This window comes from Heloderma suspectum, chromosome 4, assembly GCF_057233095.1.
Source record: "Heloderma suspectum isolate Gila_16-S chromosome 4, 16-S_ref, whole genome shotgun sequence".
Taxonomy (NCBI): Eukaryota; Metazoa; Chordata; class Lepidosauria; order Squamata; family Helodermatidae; genus Heloderma; species Heloderma suspectum.
In genome coordinates, this window is record NC_139461.1 from 189,855,843 (window position 1) to 189,862,156 (window position 6,314).

The window sequence follows — 6,314 nt, forward strand, 5'->3', positions numbered from 1 at the left end:
ATTTATTTCTTCATTAGGGAAGACTTATGAGAAGCTCTAAATGTGGGCTGGGGAAAAGAATGTGTAGTAAAAATGTAACCTAAAAGCCATTGTATGTGTCTTAAGCAGCACATAGTACTGTAAGAGCTGCGCATGCCTGGAATGAGCAGACAGTAACCCTAAGATAAGGTTGCTAAGCAAACCGCTGGCAACCAATCAAAAGTAACACGCTGGCTGAGGAATGCAAGCTAAGTGATAAAACTGTAGCGCGGAGGTTGCCCAGGGTCGACTCTGCTTTGAGCGTGAGCTCCTTTGTCGAACTGTTTGCAAACAATAAAATCGAGTTGGACCCAGCCTGAAGTTGACTCTCCTCTTTGGGGCAAATCGGACTAGCCTCCAGGGGGTGAAACTAGCATTTTGTGCAACAAACTGGCGAGCAGTCAGGAGTCCCTTGGACCACCCTGGGGTCAAACGACAGAACCGGCAAAGGTGCCTGTGGGGCGCGCCGGACCGCCTTTGAGGTCTGCCACGGCACCAGAGAACGGGGGTCGGGACACCCAGGAGGTTAAAGGCGTGGACTCCATTGATTGAGTCAACCAGGCTGAATGGGTCTGAAGAGACGGCACTAGGGTGTTGGGCAGAGTAAGTACTTGATTTCCCTTCTGTCTTTCTGTTTGAGTTGCCTTCGGAGCGTCTGAGGTTTGTCAGACTCTGTGTAAGTGTCGGAGGTTTGTCAGGCTCTGTGTATGGTTTCAAATAGAGGTAGGCACAATGGGGGCGGGTAGCTCCCGTTTAGAAAGCTCTGCCACTCCCTTGGGATGCATGCTAAAGAACTTTAGCAAAGTCAAGCGTCTGAGGTTTGTCAGACTCCGTGTACTAAGATGTTGAAAGGCAAGCTGGTTACACTCTGTCAATTGGAATGGCCAGCATTTGGAATTAGTTGGCCAGACATAGGATCCTTTGGTGTAAATCTTGTAAATGCTGTATATAAAAATGTGGTGAATAATGGGCAATGGGATCAATTCGCCTATATTGATGGTTGGTTGAATTGGTGCGGAAAGAATCCCCCTTAGTTACAGAAGTGTAAATGTGTAAATGTGTTACTGGCAAAGGACCACAGGGGCAAGAGACCCCGGGTGGTGTCTGAATCAAGTAGTAAGAGATAAATTTGCCTCAGGGAAGGTGGGGTTATCAGCATTTGGATGAGTGCCAACCAAAATCCACTGAAGGCGAGAAAAGGTTGAATATAAAGTTCAATATTGTAAAGTCATGATGGTATGCTCCGAGGTGAAGCCCAAAGCCCCTGTTCTCCCTGATTCAAGCCCCACAGAAGGAGCTTGAAGACTGGGAGACCCTGCCCAAGGTGCCCTGAGCTCCCCCTGGTCTGATTCGGTCTGTTAGGTTGGGAGGAGAGGTTGTTGGGGGAGGGAGGGGGCCCTCCAGAGACAGTTTGTCTGCCACCGTATCCAAGTTTGTTAGAAGAAGCAAAAGCAGTTAAAAAAGTTGCAACTTCTGAAGAAAGAGATTTGTTTGACAACTTAAAGACTGTGGCAAAATCAAGAAACAAAGACAGAGCAAGTTCTTAAAATATCAGGGTCTGTGTAAGCTTATCTCTGTCAGCCTGCTCAGAGCAGAGCCAAGGGGGACTTGCCTAACCCCCCTTCGCCGTGGCTGGTTTAGCCTTAGCAAGCAGAGAGGCTGGAAGGTGTCTGTGAGGACCTGACAAAAGAGTGAGATTTGCAAAACAAAAACAAAAACAAGAAAAGCATCACAGCTGGAAAGCTGAGCAGCACTGCTCTGTTCTTATCTGTGGAGGAATCTAGAAGAGGTGTAAGGTTACACCTTCCCCATTCGAACTGATGAAGAGACACAGAGCTTTTGTTAAAAACATCCCTTCTTTATGGCCCAAAGCCTTCTTTGTTAGAGGCACTCTGCACATGGACTGGAACTTTAGACAGTTAAAGACTTGCCATAAAAAGTACTGTGAGGCTTGTCATAGCCTTAAACTCCCGTTGTTGTAGATTGTGTGTTTGTTTGTGATCAGCTCAGTGTACAGTTTGATTTGTGATTTCAACACTCAGATAAAAAGCTGCATTTGACTGAAAGAACTGGGTATATTTAGCCTTGAGAAGAGAAGACTGAGAGGAGATCTGATAGCACTCTTCAAGTACTTAAAAGGTTGTCCCAGAGAGGAAGGCCAGGATCTCTTCTCAATCATCCCAGAGTGCAGGACACGGAATAATGGGCTCAAGTGACAGGAAGCTGGATTCCAGCTGAACATCAGGAGAAACGTCCTAACTGTTAGAGCAATACGACAATGGAACCAATTACCTGGGGAGGTGGTGGGCTCTCCCACCCTGGAGGCATTCAAGACGAGGCTGGACAGCCATCTGTCAGGGATGCTCTGATTTAGATTCCTGCACTGGGCAAGGGGTTGGACTCGATGGCCTTGTAAGCCCCTTCCAACCCTACTAGTCTATCATTCTATGATTTCCAAGGCTTTGATTTCATTTACCCTAATGAAGCATACAGATACAAATTGCTAGAGATTCATAGACTACAAAGGAAACAGCCTTCAAAAAGTTCAAAGAGAAACTACGAAAGTTAGTTTCCCTTTAAAAAGGGGGGCAGCAAATTCTCTTAACTTAAGAGGTGAGAGAGAGAGAGTCCCCCACTCTCCCGTGATACTTCTAAGCCCAGCTGTGTTTCTGAAGCCTAAGAAAGTTCCTGCCCCATGTGTTCCAGCTCTTTCTCAAAATCTGAACTGTTCTGACGTTCCATTTGCTCAGAGGCAAACCTGACACTCTGCCAAAACTCATGCAGTGTGGAGTTGCCGATGCAAAAATGGTGGCTTGGAACTCTTTCCACATATGAGAACGCCCTTCCCTTGATTTTGATGGGCCCTGACCATGCAGTCAGAGGAGCAGTATAATGGTTAGATCTGCTCCACCATGCCCTACTATACAAAACAAATGTTTTCCAGTCATGGTGTTAGATTTTAATGATATGAAAAAGGTATAAAAGAAGGCAGAAGAAAGTAGCAGACAAAAAGGCTTAAAAAAAGAAAGAAAGCTTATCCCAAATGTGTGTCGTTGAGATTAGTAAGAAGATCTAAGCAAGCGAGTCTCTGTCGAAGCAATGGCAAACAGCCTAACTTGCAGAGAAAACAAAGAGTTAAAACTGGTGCATGGCACAGAGAATTTGAAACATGATTTGCAGAACAGGCAAGCCAAAAGATAAGTGTGCCTGTTACAAGAGGGAGGCTATAGTAGCCATAAAAAGGGGTGAAGCCCCCGTATGAAGCTTTAACAAAAATATTACCCACTAGAAGTGGACAATTAAAATAAAAAAGGCTTTTCTTAAATTGAAGCAAGCCTTAATATCACCGCCTGCTTTAGCCTTATCAGACCCCAAATCATGAAGTTTTTAGAGCTATGGTGCACATGACAGCACATAAAAAAGTGCCATTCCTGGAAAAAGGAAAAGGCAATGCTGGCAGCCACCATGGGCGGAGATATAAACAGCAGCCTGAGAGCACAGAAGCGACCAGAGGGGGGGGGGGCAGAAAAGGAAAGGGCCGACCGGGGCTCAATAAATGTGCGTATTGCCGAGAGAAGAGACATTGGAAGAAAGATTGTCCAGAGCTGAAAGAAAAGAGAAAAGAGACTCACCCTGAAGGCTGCCAAATGCTGGCAGGGTCCTCCAGTGGGGGGGAGTCTAGCTGAAGGGCCACCACCCTACGAACAAACGCTCGGGAGAATCCCAAGGTAAAAGTAAGGGTTGGTGGCGAGGACTGTAAAGCCCTAGTAGATACTGGAGCCACATTTTCTATGATCCCTGTGAAGCCCCCCAGCAAGAGAAAGTGGAAAGCATGTAACTATAAAAGAAATTAAAGGGAAAAAAAACAAACTAAATTGCCCATGTGTAAGCCCCTCCTCACGAAGACTGGAAATAACATACTGGAACATGCCTTTGTAGTTTCATCTGCATACCTGGTTGCCCTCTTGGGGCGGGACTTGTTAACAAAACTGCAAGCTAAAATCTTCTTCAGTGATAATCAGATTGTAGTACAGCTGCCAGCAATGCAGGGCTCAAATTATCGAATGGCCCTTCAAGCAATCAAGATTGTGTCAGAGGCCAAAGGGACTGAGATTTTAGAGAATGTTAATCCATGTGTGTGGGCAGACAGAACCCCTGCCCAACCAAATGCATAACACAAATTAAAATCTTCTTTAAAAAGGGAGAGCCCTGTGTGCGTAAGGCAGTATCCTCTGAAAAAAGCCACCTGTGCAGGCTTGAAGCCGCTCATTGAGAAGTTCAAAAATTATGGTTAGTTAATAAAGGGATCATCCCCCTTTAACACCCCGATTTTGAGTGCGCCCGAGGCAGATAGCACCTCCTTCAGGTTAGACCAAGACCTGAGAACAGTGGCTGACTGCCCTTTGTGCCTCAAAAATGATTCAAAGATGTTTGAGCCCCCAGCTCAAATGAGAAGTCGCCCATGCGCTTACTATCCTTTTCAGAGATTTCAAATTGACTTTTCAGAGTTGCCCCAGACTCATGGCTATTGGTACCTGCTAGTAATGATAAAAGCAATTGACTGCACCGCTCAGACAGTAGCCAAGATCCTGTTAAAAAGTAATCCCTAAGCTCTTGTTACCTAAAGGGAGTGAATCAAATCGGGGGCCCCATTTTGTTGGACAAGTGACGCAAGTAGTGGCCCAGGCATAACAAACTAACTAGAAGCTACACCCCCCTTGGAAACCTCAATCTACAAGTCAAGTTGAGAAGATGAACCGCACCTTAAAGACAATGCTCATTAAAATTTGTTTAAAGATTAAGTTGAAAGGCCACAGGCCTTGCCAATCACCTTGACTCGAGTATGGGTGCACCCCCAAGGGAAGTATTAAATTGACACCTTTTAAACGTTCCATAAGTGCCCACCTCGGATATTACCTATGGCTGATAGCTTAAATGTGAATTTAAAAGTAAAAGTTTTAAGATTCACGGCTATGTTACTGCTTTGCAGTCTGTTTTGTTTTCACAGGTTTGCGACACCGCACCAATCCTGGCCTTTAGATGCTCCAGTGCATAATCTCAATCCCAGCGATTGGGTGCTAATCCAGTCCTAGAAAGATGAACCACCTACCAAGAAGCAGAAGGGTCTGTTTCAGATCCTACTTACCACTCCCATTGCTATGAAAGTTGCCAAAGAAAAGAAGTGGATTCATCACACTGAATAAAGGCATCACCTGCACCAGAGAGGGTCACACCGGAAGCTGACCCACCTGAAGGTCACCGTTGGAATAATGAACCCCTGAAAGGACTCAAGTAGCTCTACAGAAAGAGGGTGCTCTCGTTTCAAGGGTTCCTGATGAACAGAACAAAACTGAGTTCCAAAAGTTCAAAAAAAAGTGTTTTTGTTGTCAACATTCTAGTAGCTAGAACAAAGGCGTCCTAGGCCTCACTTGCTGTTTAGAGAAAACCATCAATGCCACAGCAATAATAGTTTGCGCCTTTAAGTGCATAGTCCACCGCGGGACCAAAGAGAGTATAAATTTGAGAAACGCCTTTTGAGGGGGGAATTGTAGTAAAAATGTAACCTAAAAGCCATTGTATGTGTCTTAAGCAGCACATAGTACTGTAAGAGCTGCGCATGCCTGGAATGAGCAGACAGTAACCCTAAGATAAGGTTGCTAAGCAAACCGCTGGCAACCAATCAAAAGTAACACGCTGGCTGAGGAATGCAAGCTAAGTGATAAAACTGTAGCACGGAGGTTGCCCAGGGTCGACTCTGCTTTGAGCGTGAGCTCCTTTGTCGAACTGTTTGCAAACAATAAAATCGAGTTGGACCCAGCCTGAAGTTGACTCTCCTCTTTGGGGCAAATTGGACTAGCCTCCAGGGGGCGAAACTAGCATTTTGTGCAACAAATGGAATAGAATCATAGAATCATAGAATAGTAGGGTTGGAAGGGGCCTACAAGCCCATCGAGTCCAACCCCCTGCTCAATGCAGGAAACCAAGTCAGAGCATCCCTGACAGATGGCTGTCCAGCCTCGTCTTGAAGGCCTCCAGTGTGGGAGAGCCCACCACCTCCCCAGGTCATTGGTTCCATTGCCGTATTGCTCTTACAGTCAGGAAGTTTTTCCTGATGTTCAGCCGGAATCTGGCTTCCTGTCACTTGAGCCCATTATTCCGTGTCCTGCACTCTGGGATGATCAAGAAGAGATCCTGGCCTTCTTCTCTGTGACAACCTTTCAAGTACTTGAAGAGTGCTATCATATCTCCCCTCAGTCTTCTCTTCTCAAGGCTAAACATGCCCAGTTCTTTCAGTC

The 6,314-nt window shown here is 45.8% G+C and overlaps 1 long non-coding RNA gene across 1 annotated transcript; it reads left to right on the forward strand.

Annotated features, from left to right (window-relative positions):
• Positions 1–242: 242 nt before the first annotated feature.
• On the forward strand, positions 243–5,836 carry LOC146347874 (uncharacterized). Its single transcript, XR_014790462.1, has 2 exons — positions 243–621; positions 5,009–5,836. It is a non-coding gene; the product is annotated as an uncharacterized LOC146347874 (long non-coding RNA).
• Positions 5,837–6,314: the final 478 nt, after the last annotated feature.